The 15,903-nt window shown below is 48.7% G+C and overlaps 2 protein-coding genes across 5 annotated transcripts in view; one reads left to right on the forward strand and one right to left on the reverse strand.

The window, feature by feature from the left end:
- Positions 1-15,903, forward strand: part of LOC126534485 (ninein-like protein) — a 496,791-nt gene that overhangs the window by 134,240 nt on the left and 346,648 nt on the right. The window lies entirely within an intron of this gene.
- The window catches only part of LOC129385563 (XK-related protein 6-like), a 266,099-nt gene that overhangs the window by 22,967 nt on the left and 227,229 nt on the right, over positions 1-15,903 (reverse strand). The window lies entirely within an intron of this gene.

The raw sequence follows: 15,903 nt of genomic DNA on the forward strand, positions 1-15,903 counted from the left end.
GTTATATTGCGAGGCCGGGGACCATAAAGTGCGATCTCTCTCTCTGAAGTCTGAGCACAAGAGCAGAGCACCGGTAAGATAAAGATATTGATCTACGGCTATATAGGGTAGCGTGTTGGAGTTCAAACGTTGTAATAAAAACGTCGCGAAGAGATGAGGACAAAGAAAGTTGGCGACGACGCAGGCGCTGCGTCGTCTGCGTTGCTTCGATTTTTTTTTTTTTCGCCAGCCGGTCTGTATGGTTATCGGCTTTTGACGAAGCCTTCTTTTTTTTTTTCTATGTAGCGCGTTGCACTTTTTGACATAAGAGAGAAGCTCTGAAAGAAAACTTTACCGGGTCTAAAATGATTTACAGTGCTGGTTCCTTAGTCCTCCTTTCAAGCAGCTGTCGTCGAAAACTGCTCACCACGTCGGTCCCTTGGCAAAAAAAAAAAAAAAAAAAAAAGAAAAAAAAGAAGGCCCCCAATTCCCTTCCCTCTCCAGAAAAATAAAGCTTTTTGTTTTTTTTTTCTCTCCCAATTGCCACCTTCTCTGCGGAGTGCACGTTCGAATATCCGCCATCAATCCTCGACCCTCGTTCAGCGCCCCCGGCATATCGCATATATACGGTACTGTGTTATAGCGCACTGCATCGAAAAGCCGTCACCGCTTCTCCCGAATGTACGCAGCGTGCCAAAGAACTGATTTAGCGACCATGTTGCCAAGGGAACGAGTCATTTGGCCGTCCGGGCGGACGTTTATACGGCCGTCAACTTCTTTCTTCTTCGCCGTGACGCCTTATATTACGACCGCCCCCCCCCCCCCCCCACCCCTTCCTCCTCTTCCGGCTGCTCCTTCCTTGGTTCCGGGCCTTGACTCGTCTTGGCTCGCCTCCTGGCTTATTCATAACTCACTTTTATAGTGCGCGTTGCGAAGTCCGCATATACACAGAGGCTCGGCTCCAGTGGCTGGTCGTAATTCGGCTCTAGGGCACGAACTTGTTCTCTCTCTCTCTCTCTCTCCTGTGTGTATTTGTGTGTCTGAGCGTGCGTGCTTCTGCGCAAGTGGTCGCCGCCGCCTCTGTGTTGTTGGTGGGCTTGCTCCCATTTCTTTTTGCTCGCTTTTATTTTTTCGCGCGTCAATGCTCCCTCGCTGTATACCAGCCGGGTCGCGTCTTACTGGGAAACAGAGACGACCGTTCCAACGTTCGCCTGCTACCGGCATCCTTTGCGCGTTGCCTTTATACGCGTTTCACGCTGTGCGCGGGGAGGGGAGGGCGTTTCCTCGATGTGAGCGGGGTTCAGAGAGAGAGCCCGTATAGGCTGCAACTGCTGCCGCCTGGTGGTGGTGGTAGCTATAGCGGTGGTGCGCTGATCGTTCTCTCTCTCTCTCTTTTCTGCGTCACACCCACCCCTCCCATGTCCCTACTTTGTTTTCTTGCCTTTCTCAACTTGCGCTACGCTCTTTCGCATCCTGCTTTCTGTGTTGCTATACTCCCGGCATTCTCTCTAGTCGATGGCTGCTCAAGCTGGCGCGCGGTATCGACGACCTGCGACGATGCCGGCGTTCGTGGCGTGCCTCGATCGTCTAACCTCGCGTGTGTATATATATATATATATATATATATATATATATATATATATATATATATATATATATATATATATAATTTAACCGTTTTCTCACTTCCGAGTCTAGATTTACTGCAAGGCAGTCAACCGCAGCCATAGCGCGTTGTGTATACAGTGCATGCGATTTCGTTTTTTGTTTTTTAGGTAGAAGACGTTGACGCCGTTCTCGCGATGAAACAAGCACCGACGGCCGAATCGGGGCAGTTTCGTGAAATTGTTGCAGGGAAGTGCCACGTTATACAGTGTCTATACGGTAACTGCAAGCAGGGATGATAATCGATCATCGTGGAAATGATTGTCGGTACAACGGACTTGCCTAAACTTCCTCCTTCTGGCTTGAAGCGCGGCTTCGAGACTTTGCAAGCTGATCGTTTTCAATGAAGTACCGCGTTACAAATAATTAAAACGTTATTAAAGTTGCGCGACGGCAAGATTCGGACGCAGGACCTTTATCACAGAAGCCCGATATCGAAACCATTGTGGACATGCGGAAACACTGCATTTAGCAGCGATTATGCGTGTTCAAAGCCTTAGCGCCTTCCGCATAAAAAAAAAAGTATCTTGCCTTGAAATTTAGTCCGACGAAGGCAAACAAAGCGCAATAAACGAAGCCACAAGAACGTCTGAGGCCACAAGCACAAAGATCAGCCAAGTCCACGTACTAATCATCATTCCACGGTGAAAGTGGGGTATAGACTCATGTTTTCTCTCTCTCTCCTTCACTCCCCATTCCTCTCCACACGTGTAGGGTAGCAAACTGGACTCAGTCTGGTTAACCTCCCTGCCTTTCCTTCTTCCCTGCTCTCTCTCTCTTCCCACGGTGTCTGAACGATCGTAGCGCCAGAGTTCCCTCTAGTGATCGTTGCAGGAAACTCTATAGCATAGGCTGAAAGACACGCGTTTTGGTTAAGCACCACACCGCTAGGTGTCGCTACCGTTGCTGCCGGACACGTCCCTGCCGGCCCTCTGGTATAAGTCTAAGGCACGCTTCCGCTGCTAGGCCATAGCTTCATTATGACTGTTCTTGCCTTTCCTCTCTTGTGGTTCGCCGGTCGGCTCGAATAGTGGCCGTCATCCAGTGCATTGATTTTGCCTCTGTTGTAATGAGTTTGCACGACAAATTGACCAACCGATGCACACTAACTGACCTGTGATGCGCATTTTTGTAGTACGTGCAATTCCATTTACCGTCGTCGACACTGCGTCAACGACCGAGAACGTCTCTTGGAGTGTACCTCTTGCGCGGAAATCCATCTTTTCGTTAAGCTAAGGACACACACGCACGCACAGTGTTTACCCGTGAAAGGTCGAGTAGTATGCAGACTAAGTAGATACACGTGCACATTTTCGTGATAAACGCTATTCGACCACGACCTTCTCGACCTTTCCTCCCGCGCCGTACAGAGCGTCTTGCGTAAGTGCATAGCTAGCTCGCCCCACCCACGTGTGTGTGTCTGTTTTGCAAAGCGCAGTCTTCGGTCACAGGAAGCACTGGCTCCGTCCGGAGATTAACCCGCCCTCCCCCCTTCCTCTCCACTCGCTATTCTGTGCGCAGCGCACCGCGTATCGCGTGTCGTCATAGCGAGGACTAATGGAAACTGGCCCTCTAATGAACTCTGAGGTACACGGGTCGAGATGCTGGCTAGGCTTCGGCCGCGTATACAGTGCTGTGGTCGGTCTGACGCCTGTTGTTCCACCCTTTCTGGCTCGCGCAATCTCCCCTGGAGCTGAGGGTGTTTTTTTTTTTCGGAAGACGCGTGCGGCAACGCTGACCGTCGAGGTGGCCGCGGCGCGTGGCGTGATTGCGGGTTGCCGCGAAGGTTGGGACGGTGGTTCTGCAACCGTGCGGCGCGCACGTGTGAGGTGTCCGAAGGACGAAGATAGATGGATGGATGGATATGATAGATAGATAGATAGATATCTATATAGATAGATGGGTAGATATAGATAGACGGGTAGATAGATAGATATAGATAGATGGGTAGATAGATATGATAGACAGATATGATGGATAGATAGATAGATCGATATAGACAGATGGATATATATAGATAGATGGGTATATAGATATATGGATATATATACATAGATGGGTAGATAGATAGATATATGGATATATAGATAGATGGGTAGATAGATAGATATGATGGATAGATAGATATGATGGTCAGATAGATAGATAGATAGATAGATAGATAGATAGATAGATAGATAGATAGATAGATAGATAGATAGATAGATAGATAGATAGATAGATAGATCGATAGATAGATATAGCTATGATAGATAAAGATATAGAGGGAGAGAGAGAGCAACCGATACAGAGAGGGAGCGATAGATAGGAGAGGGATAAATATAAAGTGATAGAGTGATATAGACGGATATCAAATAGATATAGATTGGCAGACGGAGAGACAGACCTAGAAAGAGACGTTAGATAGAGATAGAGCGACTGATAGACATGGAGAAGTAGGTATATGGATAGAGAGATATAGATAGAGAGAAGAATAGAAAGCGAGATAAATATAAGGAAATATGTAGAGATAGAGTGATACAAATAGAGTGGTATAAATAGGAGAGAGAGGTGGCAGACAGGGAGGACGAGAGGCGCAGGGGAGGTCAGGCAGAATAGTACCGGGTTTGCTACCCTGTGCGTGCGGAGTATAGGGGAAAAGGGGGACGTAAAATTAGGAAACGAGACAGTGTGAGAGAGCTCGCTCGTTTAGTGTGTGTGTATGCAGATGATGTGTTTATACTCTTCAGACCCGATGACGGCTTGCGGACATTATCGCTTTTTGAAGTTGATGCTTATCGCCGACTGTAGCGTATACGTTACGACTGAAAAACAGACAAGAACAGATCGTCGATTTCTTATATAAATACCACGGTTATATGCCAAATTCTACATGTGTATGGGGAGAAAGTGACCGCCCTTTTGTGCTTTCTTTCGTTAAAAAAGAAAGAACGTTCTCTCTCTGTCTAAACATCGTGCGGTAGGTTGGCATGTTAATGCTGCATTGTCATTTGGTTTTCATGTCAACTCATGGTATTCGAATCGCACTTCACGTGTACTTTTCGTTCACTGTGACTAACACAACGGTATTAGGCCAAATTAGTTTTACTCTCGGCGCTGTAGCTTGGGTGCTTGTGGCGTTACGCTGGCGAGTTCGAGGTCGTGGGTTCGATCCTGGCAGCGGTGGCCGCATTTCGACGGGGGCGAAGTGCAAGGGAACCGCGGAAATAATTTTTTTTTTCAATTGAGGACGAATTAATGTCGATTTTAACGATAGCTTTCGGACAGAATACGTTTAAAATAGAGGTGGGGGCGAATACCAGCTTTTTTCCAAATACGAATCGAGTACAGGTAGTAAGGCATCGAATATCGAATCCAATATCGAATATAGTCAAATGCAAACGCATACATCTGCGACATGAATATTTAATTCCATTTAATTGCGTACCACGCTTGTGTTGACTAATGGAAAAATACAGTTAACTATCAAGAAAAAAATAGAATCCGTTATGAACACAAGATTAGTAATTGCAATAATAATAATCATTAAAAAACTACTGTAGGAACAACCTTTGAACATCTTTAGAACCTGGTTGCAAACAATATTTACAAGAATGAATGGCTGCTCTATGAGTAGAGCTTTCCGCAAACGCCAAGTAAATGGTTGCCTGAAAAGACCAGACGTTGTGCAGGAAGAAGCGGAGGAGCCGCTGTAGGACCTGTGTGCCGTACATACTTGTAATAGGGCCTGTTGCAAGTAAACATGCTGGTCGTGACGTAAAAGTGTAGTGCGGTTCTCTATAAACGGCTTCCACTGACGTCATCGTAGCCGCCATGTTGGAGGACCAGCGTGGCGGGTAACAGCGTCCATGACGTCACGTGAAAGCTATCTATCGGCAAGACCGTATATAGACTATACGGGTACACTGTTCGAAAACGTATACGTATAGGCGCGTACGCCTCGACCAAATTTCCGGAGAGCTCTCGGCGCGGAAATCTCAGTGCCGACGGAAAGTCGGAGAGCTTGCAAGAAGAAAGCGAAACAAAGAAAGAAGCAGATAATAAAAAAGAAAAAAAGGAAGAGAACGCGGCGAGGGGGCGAGTTAGGGCAACGGCAGTGAAAATCAATTTTGCCCGTAACGAGCTCTTACTTTAACGGCCTTTCACAGTCTAACCTACGAAGATCGTCGAAGGCACATAGGAAGAAAAAAAAAAAAAAGAAATAACGTTCACCATCAGAAACGTCGCAGCTTATGGTCAGTTTTCTTTTTCCCATGCACGGAACTGGCTTTCCCTAATATATATAGGGGGGAAGTAAGGAAGGAAACGTATATATGGGGAGAAGAAAGAGAAGACGGGGATTGGTTATGGCCATCAAGGTGATCTATGGGAGGCCATATTTGGAACGGGCTGTCTCATTTTCTTTCCTTTGTGTTTTGCGTCCGGTAATCGATTTAAAGTTTTAACGCTGGGCGAGAAATTTTCGACATCTCGCGTGTACTTCTGTCTCATATATATATATATATATATATTATACACACAATCTCTCAACGTTCTTAAGGGCGATGACTGATTCTGCTCTCGCCACACATTTTTTGTTCCCCCTCGACGTGGCACTGTTGTGATGATGGATCGTTTTCTCAGATTCATTCGCCGCGGCATACTTCGGAGAATAGCGGCGAACGCCGCGCCTACTTGTCCCATGCTCCATTCAATACGAGATTGCAAATAATGAATTTTTATTTTCTTTTTGGGTATTTTTTTTATTACGCGCAATACATACATAAATACCAGGCGCTGGCTCACACAGTAGGGTGAGTTGGCTGGCTAGCTGTGTGTGGGCGCGCGCGCGTGCCAGTGCATAAATTACAAGACGCTACGACACACGCGTTGCTGTTCTTGAGCCTCTCACTTAAAAAAAATAAATAATAAAAAAAAGGGAAGTCGTCAGTGCCCGAACGACGACTCTCTCCGCCCGCGACCGTTTCGAAAGTTTGGGAACGCGCGCACCTGACGAGACTTTCTCAAGTTTTTTTTTGCTCGAAAATCTCTATTTTTATTCTTTCTGTTCTCTCGCTGTAGCATAAGCGTTACAGCAGATGGCTTTCAGGTGGCTTTTATGTAGTGCGAGGAGCAAGCAGCTTTCTTTTTTTTTTAATTTATTTCTTTGTATAAGTTTGGCGTCCTTGTCCTTGTAGAGGACAACTCGTTCGGGTCCTCCACGTGATTCAGAGAACGGTGATCGACATTCTTGCGTTGCTTTTGGGACGGTTTTGCTTTTTTTCTCCGCTTAAGGGCTATTTCACGTCGTCGCTGCTCAAGCAAAGTGCGGACACGTGATTGAGAATCACGTGTGTACACGTGCCCGTTTGCGGTAGCCGGTTACGTAAAATGCGTACGTAAAATTACGTAACCGTAATTACGTAATTACGTAACCGCATTTACATACGTAAATGCGTTTGCGTAAAATGTCCGAAATCTGCACGCTGCATTGATGTGTTGTGCCCGAGTGGCTTAGCTTGGAAAAAAAAGAAAAAGGAAAGAAAGGAAGGACAGCAGCGCACTCTTCTGCTTGCGAAAGACTGTAACTTGGCTTGTTCTCTTTATTTTTTTTTGTACTTATTTTAAGAATTTTGCGTACACCCGGCCGACCGTCAGCCTTCCCTAACTTTGTATTCTTAATTTGTGAAAATGCCTAATTGCGAGCTTATGCCCTAACAGTGCCGTTTGTATACTGCCCACTGTCCTGTGCAGAGTAGCCAACCAGACGCTTAATTAGTCTGGTTAACCTCTCTGCCTTTTCGCCTCTTGTTTTCCTTCCTACGCGTTCACCAGAGCAAAACCTATGCGGAGGCTTAGGGTTCCTGGTCCCACAAGATGTCTGCGTAGGCAGCCTGCGGACTGTATGAGATACCTCGATAAGGTCAGCGTAGGGGCGCGCTTTTGTTACGTATTGCACAAGCTTTGACGCTGCCGCAGACAGCACAAGTTGCTTTTGACGTCGGGAACTGCAGCCCTGCGGGCTTCTTCCTGCAGCGCTATTATGGATATGACTGCCTTCATTGTCTCACTTGACGCTTCCCTCGCAAGCGCTTTTGTGCAGAGTGTCTTGAGAGAGCGAGAGTGTTATGGTTAATGAAGTAATTTGCTGTGGTACACATTGCAGTCGGTTCTTTTTTTTTTTTTTTCGTGGCGCGTTGTGCAACAAAGAGGTCTTGGAAGTCTTGCTCAACAGCTTTCTTTCGCCCCCACAGAAGACTACTCACCGCGTGGCCCTCTGAAATACGTGGGTAAGGCAACCGTACACACTCCTATCTTGTATGTATATATGTATATATAGAAGAAGCCAGGGAGAGAGCGAGAGAGAAAACACCCGCACGGTACGGTATAAACCTGTTTGCTACTAAAATTACTAGAGGGAAATCTGGCCCTATAGTGTCTTGCGGTTTAACCAGTGATGGTCGGTGCATGGATTTGCCTAAACTTCATCGTTCCGGCTCAGAACGAACGTGTGGCTTAGTAAGTTTATCATTTCCACCAAAATATTTCGCTGCAATTTCGACAATTCGCAACGATTATATATGCATGTGGGCAGAGACTTACTGCCTTCGTGCGTTTAGAAAAAAAATAATGCATTGCTCTGAAGACTTGAAAAATAAAGCATTATAAATCAGGCGACAAAAACGCGTAAGCCAGAAGCGCATAGAATACACAAATTCATGTACTACCAACTTATTCCCATGGTAGCTAAACGATCGCACCATAGTCCCCTCAAGTAATTTTTATGGGAAACTCTGTTTTCTGGTGATAATTTTTGGAGCGCCGAGGCGCAGACGGCTGTTGCAATGCGCTTTTGTGGGCGGCGCTTGGACCGATGTCTTAGGTCGTCACCGAATACAATAAGTGCTTACGAAACTCCGCGACGTGGTCCTTCTTCACGAGCCACCCTTGTTTCTTCCCCGTGCTAGTAACCGTGCGCGTCGTCCCGTTTGTGGTCGTCGGCTTCGGACATATATACAGAGGGCGCTGTATTGCACCAAAAAAAGGCGCGACGGGCAGTCTCTTCCACTATCGTGATTCCCATGTATGTAGGCGCCCGATTTCCCTTTTTTTATTTGTTTGTGTTCCACCGTTGGGATGTAGGGAGCGCGGCGCGGGGTCCTGCCAGACGTCTGGCGAGGGCGGCTGGGCGCGGGCGATGCTCGCGAGGGTTCGGGGTAACGTGTTATTAATCACGCCTCTCTTTCGTCATCAGCCCCGGGCCCTGCCCAGAGTCGGGTGTGTTGTGTAGCAGCGGTCGCGCGGGTAGCCCCGCTTCTCCCGAGTCGATGAATCTTCGGATCCCTATTGTTGCCATGGCTCGCCTTGGGTGTTCGGGGCGCAGCGCGGCGAAGACGAAATGCATGGGAGAGGAGGAGTCGTGTTGTAGCGGGGAGGGGCTGATGAAGGTGCTTCGTCGACGAGAAAAAGGTGGAGGGATAGCGAGGGATGATCGGGAAAGTTCGCTCCCGTTGGGGTTGGACGTTGTGGGGATAGCGGGCGAGTCACGGAGGGAAAAGTTTTCCTCGTCGGGAGCGGGGGGCGTGGTGAGTATAGCGTTAAGGCATTTGCTTGCAGAGGAGCGGCGAAGGGGATAGGGGATGGATATAGGCGTGCATGACTTGATGTTGGGAAGCATAGCGGGGAAGACGAAGGATGGGGCTGGTGGTGGTCCGGCGAGGGCGGACGTTCGAGAGGATGGGTTTTCGGTGTAGTGCCCGCGAAGAAAGCGGCGACGCGCTCGACATTTGGCGTAGTCAGTGCCGCGCTGATGTTGGCTCCCTGGGCCAAGGAAGGGAGGGGTGCGTGGTAGGGAGACGGAGGTTGGGGAGACCTTCAGAGGGTGAACTTCTACCGCCTCGAAGTTTCGACTCTCCCCCCCCCCTTTCGTTGTCGTAGAAGGCGCGAAAAGGGAAGGCTCGAAGAGGAGGGTGGGCCCAGAGTTGCGCAAGTGCGAAAAGCGGGCTCTATGTGACGCGCCACGGCGCGTGGGTTCATTGTCTCACGGTTCTGTTGTTGGTCATCGCGGCTTTGGGAAAGAGTGGGCTCTATTGTGTATTAGGGATATAGCTGGAGTTAGGTATGTCTCTGTCCGGGACACGAGGATAGGAGTGGGAAGAAGTATCGATATGAAGGATTAGGGATTTTCCCTCGGGGCGGATAGTGAGCCGCTTGGGGTGCCGGCCCTTTATCGACGATGGGTGGTGCGAGAGTGTGCACATGCGTCTGACCGCTGGTTTTTGAAGTATGACGAAGCCTGAACTGATGACACCCCCCCCCCCCCCCGTTCTTTCTCTCGGTGGGGGAAATCGGGGAGAGACGGGGACGGCGTGAGGAGGAGGGCTTTGATGAAAGGCGGGCGTTCACGCCGATTGGACGATCCAATTAGCAGCCGGACACTTGCTCGGCTAGTGATCGCCTTGCGTGTGCGGTTGAGGAAGACGTCGCCATTTTAGCACGGGGAGCTCCTGCCGTTGACGCGGGCTGCATGTATATAGTAACCTAAGCCGTGTTTTCGGGTGGTGGGGGCACTGTCGGTCGATGCGGGGATAAAAGGAGGCCGGGTGTGGGAGACTGTGGCGGCCTGTGGCTTGACACCGACGCTGTTGAAAGTGGTAGCGAATTGGGAAGGGAAGGAGGGCGAAGGGGGGGGGGGGACACCGGCCGTTTGTGCATTGACGCTGACTTTGGCAGCTTGTTAACGCTCGACGTACGACCGGGAATCGTTGGGGAAAAAGGGACAGAGTATCAAAGCGAGGGACGGGGGGCGTTCCGAGTTGACGGTGCTAATGCGGTGTGGATTGGGGATGAACGGGGTGATTAGGGAGCTTCGGGAGTGACCGTTGGCACGGGCGTGCTCTCTGCTGCCGCAACACACGGGTCACTAGACCTCGTGGACTCTCGACGTTCCTCTAGCGCGAACCCAGAGCAGATAACGTCTGTGTTCGTTCGGATGGGCACCGTTAACTCACGTAACTGTCGCCCCCCTGTCATGAAAAAGCTGGGGCTGTTCGGCCTGGCAGGGGGACTTAAAACAGGCTGATGATCATGAGGATGACGATTTCAGAAAACAAGGCCTACATGCTCTCTTATTAAGAGAGTGTACTCAGGCCTGTACTGTGTAAGAGATATATTAACCTCCTTCCTTACGTAAGTTCCACCTTATTGTGTGACATATTTTGCAAAACTCTTCCACATTGTGAAACGACATTAAGAGTGCATGCCTATATAGACGGGCTTGTGGTGCCCGTCCATCGCGACAGTCTCTGGCGAATTCGGCGTTCGCATTTTGTCGCCACTGGACGTGGCGACGGCTTACCCCGAGGCCCGGTTTCGCGTGGGCTTTTCGCCGCGGCGCAGAGCGAGAGCCGTGACCACGGTTTGCAGAGGAGCATTATGAGCTTTTCCACCTGGCGCCTATACGGAGATAGATGGGGAACCGAAGAGTGGCGTGATCGCAAATCTCATTGGCGTTTGGGGGCTTATCGCTTAAACCGTGTCCATCCGTTAGGGCGTCCGCACCGCTAAGCTTCCATAGATCAACTTTTCCCGAACGCTGTTTATAGCTTTGGAAAGCCGCGACGAGCGCTAACCATTCGGTTAGGACTACGTCTTGATGCTTTTCTTCCGCAGTCGCCGCGACTGTGTCCTTGGATGGCGTCCATTGCGTCAGTGGTATGTAGGAGTAGCGAAGGGCTCGATTTGTCGTCGTGGCTGAAGCCTTTAATCTGGGAGCGGTCGTCGTCGACGTGACGAAATGTCGTGTGATCTGCGCTGGGCTGTGGAAGGTGCAGACGAGACGAAGCAAGCGTGAGGGATTTATATTTCGGCGATTTCAGCCCACTGCAAGTGTGTGTGTGTGTGTGTGCCATTTGACTATTTTGCGGCGTTTCTTGAAGAAACGGGCCTATAGTTTTACTGGGTTTAGGTGTATAGTTGTCGCGGACGGACTCCTAAGCCCACACTCTTGCCTTCTCTAGAAAACTATAGCGGTGCTGTCGAAGTATGGCGCTGAGAAACTACTTTACGTTGCGCACTACTTCAGGCGTGACTTTATAGGCTGCTGAAAAAAAAACGGAGTTCCTCGTTTCGACGGTGCTTTTGCTCCGGCAAACATTACCCTAGTAAACGACTTCCGAATTGCGCTGAGCGGATGAATCTGCAACATATTCTCTTTTTCTTAGCTACGCAAACCGCATTGAGGGATACAATGACAAGAGACGCGCACGAAAAAAAGAAAAGAAAAGAAAGAGCATAACGAGCTGGACGAGAGCGCGCTGCCCGAGTTTCACTCTTTCACGCTCGCGTCTCTTTTCTCGCGTCGCTGTCTGTGTTACTAAAATCAAGCACCATACGCTGGCCTAGCGACAAGGTTCTTTTTTCAAAATAAGAGCTCTTTGACCTTCGCCGCCCACGTTGCAGCGTCGTCTGTTCGTTATTTTTACAGCAGACGACGACGTTGCCGCAGCAGCGTCGTTAGTCCCCCCCTCTCCCTCTCTCTCTTCGCTGCTCTTATTGGTTGATGCGGTACTCAGCTCCCGCAGTCGTGCACGTATTTAGCAGAGACGTTGCGAAGTCGTCGAGGTTCCGACGACTAGAAGACGTAGATTGGACGACGAGAAGCTAAATCAAAAAGACGGCAATCGCCCTTTGCTTCAACTTGCTATAGGCTTGCCTCGGCGAAGTCGTCGTCCGCTTCTTGCGGGGATAACGAAGGCATTCCAGCGATTCACCGCACGGTTAAAAAGAGAAGGTCACTCTTCTTTTTCTTTCTTTTTTTTTATCTGCTACTTCTTCCCGGCTTCTCGTCTTTATACCAGCCTGCGTGTGTGTCGTTCTTGTAACGCGCATGCTCGACTGGCGTCTGTGCGTTCCTTCTTCCAGAAGTTATCCGCGATCGTGTGGACGATGTCCTTTTGTTTTCTCTTATTTTATTTTGCCGCTCCTTGGAAGCATTTGGTGCGCAATCATGATTAGAAATGTAGGAGGGGGGGGGGGGGGGCTGCCTTTGAGTAATTAGGGGAACTACGCGGAAGCAAGCGGGCGTGCGTTTCCCCCTCCGCCCTCGATCCCCTCCTCCCCCTTTCCCAAGTCTGATTTCCAAGTGGTGCATTCCGGCAGAGAATTCGAGGCATGTGCGATGAGAATTGTTTGAGAAAAAACAAACGAGAAAAACGAGAAAACGAGGGATGTTTGAGCTGAAACAAGGAGAATGAGTTTTTGGAACGCCGCAAATTCTTCGCCTTTAGCGTGCGCCTTCGTTCGTTCGTTCGCGGGATGGGATTGTTGCGATTAAGGCAATCGGGAAGGCAGGTGCGTTTCCCGTTCGTGCGCCTAGGTTAGGTTCGAGAGAAACAAACAAAGCTACATGTAGATGGGCGTTTGAAAGTGAAGGGAACGAGATATTCGTTCCTTAACAGCTATAGCATGCTTAGAAAGGGATTCGCGGTTGCCGATAAACAAACGAGGCTACATCATTAGCGGAGTTTTCTCCCCACTTCTCCCTGTTCTTTTTCTTTTGCTGAAACACGCTCTTCTGTTATTGCTGTCCGCGGATAATGCGAAGATATGCACACACACAGAGAGAGAAAGAGAGAGAGAGCTGTATACGGCGTGCTCGAAGCGCTTCACTCGTGGTTCGTAATGAGCAACGCGAGAAAAACCGTGCCAATGAAGCTGCCGTCGGTGTTATCGCGTTTTTTTTCTTCTTTTGAGTGCGATAAGGTCATTAGCATAGTGATGTTAGGGGTGGGATTGCGCATTATATATATATATATATATATATATATATATATATATATATATATATATATATATATATATATATATATATATATAGAAGGATCCTTATATGTAGACGTAGGGGAAGAAGATTACAAAGGCAAAGCAATGTCGGACTTACTTCGAATTTGGCGACTGCGTGCTCTGTTTTGCGGCTTATCCGAGTAATTGCTCGCGCCTGTTTGGAGGTGCTACGAGCGGGGAACTCATTCAGAATGCCCTCGCTTCTATATTTGCAGGAAGTGAGTGCCTGGTATACGTGTAGTGCACAGTGCGGTGTACGAATTGCTTTTCTTTTTTCTTGAACTGTTTCGACACGGGCGCGCGGCTCCTGCCTACGGTTGCGAATTCGCCCGAGGAACGATGTTAACGTACGCACCAGTTAAAAAAAAAGAACACTTTCTTTGAATCGTGGTATAATCATAATCGTTGATCAACATCGTTGTATTTGAGACGTACGGCTACCGCCGCCATCAATATAGTAATCGTCGTGCAGAACGAAGTGCTTTCCCAGAGACCACCGTCTGCCGCGGCCTGGAGTCAGCGTGAGCCTATCTTATCACGATTTCCCGTTCTTATCACTCAATATATAGAATGCAAAGTCAAACTGATTGGTGAGCGATCGTCATGTAAAAAAGCAGTGCAGAAAACAGGACACGAGTTCTTGTATTTATATATCAAGCCCACTTCGGCCATCGATTGCGATTTTCCGCCTTCTTTTCACCCGTTCTGTTAATCTGATTGACCAAAGGTTATTTATCTTACGTGTTATGTCACTTTCATAGCTTCATTACAATGACCTTTGCAGAAAAACCGGGTTATACCGGAGAGATTAGAGAGGTATAGCTTGCTCAGTATTCGGGTAAACGCAGGCGGACGGGGCGTTGGGGCCTAGGCTTAAACTTGAGCGGCCTGCATGGTGCAGCCACCTGGTGGCGCAGAGCTCAAACATACAAAAACAGCTAATATTGCAGTAACCAAGTGTATTCTACTTCGCTGCCGGTGTAAATTTTCGGTACTGGCGTAACGTGTTGCTACCAAAAATTTACAAGTAAATCCGGATTTTTTTTCGTTCCCTTCCACTAACGGCAAACTCGCATTGCGACACGGTGCTGTGGTTCGGCGACGCGTACTTCGCTTCTTACGTTTTTCGGGTTCCTGACTCCCGGGGCGGTGGGCCCGACGACAAAGGAGTTGCCTGGAGAGCCTCTTTTGTTCTTGGCGAGCGCAGGCAGGCATGGCGGCGAATGCGCCGATATATATATTGGAGGACGTAAAATAACTGTCACGATGAAAAAGAAATCAATAAAGGACAAGGACAAGCCAAAAAAAAAAGTGCAAGGCGTTCGAGTTATACCCGTTCGCATTTGATAAGAAACGGAGCTCAAACAACCGAGGGCCGACCGACCGACCGACTTGGGAGTCGGAACGAATTCCGAAGTAGCAGCAATGGTATCGCAATCAGCGAATGGAAAGGAAGGAAGGGGAAAGAAAAGGAACGGGGGAGGTCGGTGCGGTGCTCGAAACAGCGTCGGGTAAAAAGAGGTATAATTTTCGGATCGCCCCTCACTCTTCCTTTTCTTCTTCCATAATTAGGGACCTTTGATGGCATGTTAGATGGGAACCGTGATTTAGCGCGGGGGCGTCTTCTTGTGTCTGTGTGCCCGATTTCGCAGTGGGCGGTCCTCGTCTTTTTGTCTTACACCCCCCCCCCCCCACCTTCAGCGCTCCAATTTCTTCCTTTTCGATGGCGATAATCAAGCCATCTCGCTCCTACATATCCCCAGAGTTATCATCGGGTTTTTGTTACGCCAGTCGACGAATTACATCTCTCGGTGCTCTGAGCGCTTTCTCGGTTCGTTGTCTGTGGCGATGGTGTTCATTACGTTGTTACTTTTTTTTTCAACATCATCTGCCTTTTGTTCGCCGTGCTGTGCGATTTTGGTTCCGCAGCTGCGAATTATCCGGTTTAGTCATTTCTTTCATAATTTCTTTTACTTGGATTAATGACTCCATTTCACTTCATCACTCCATTTCGCTTCATTTCTACCCGGGCTCGTTTCATGGCTGTTCGGAATCTCGCATTACAGACGCGTTCCTAGCGCTTTACTTCCCTGCATGGGCGCTGAAGTGGTCGCTGTGACAGCGATAGCCGGCTCACATACCAGCTATAGTGAGAGCCAGGCATGCTCCAGCTATGACGATAGCCTTATTGATACCAACTGTTGCGACAGCCGCATAGGTCTCAGGTTTAACAATAGCTGTACAGATACAGCAATACAGCTGCTAGCCACATCGATAGCTATATAAAATACAGTAATAGCGTCAAATGCGCAGACGCATCTGTAACGCTAGCTGCACGTATACCAACTGCAGTGGGAGCGGTACAGAGATAGCAGTACAATTACCAGGTACAGTAATAGCTGCATACAGTATTTGCGATAGGTACATGTACGCATC

The sequence above is a fragment of the Dermacentor andersoni genome, chromosome 7, assembly GCF_023375885.2.
Source record: "Dermacentor andersoni chromosome 7, qqDerAnde1_hic_scaffold, whole genome shotgun sequence".
NCBI lineage: Eukaryota > Metazoa > Arthropoda > Arachnida > Ixodida > Ixodidae > Dermacentor > Dermacentor andersoni.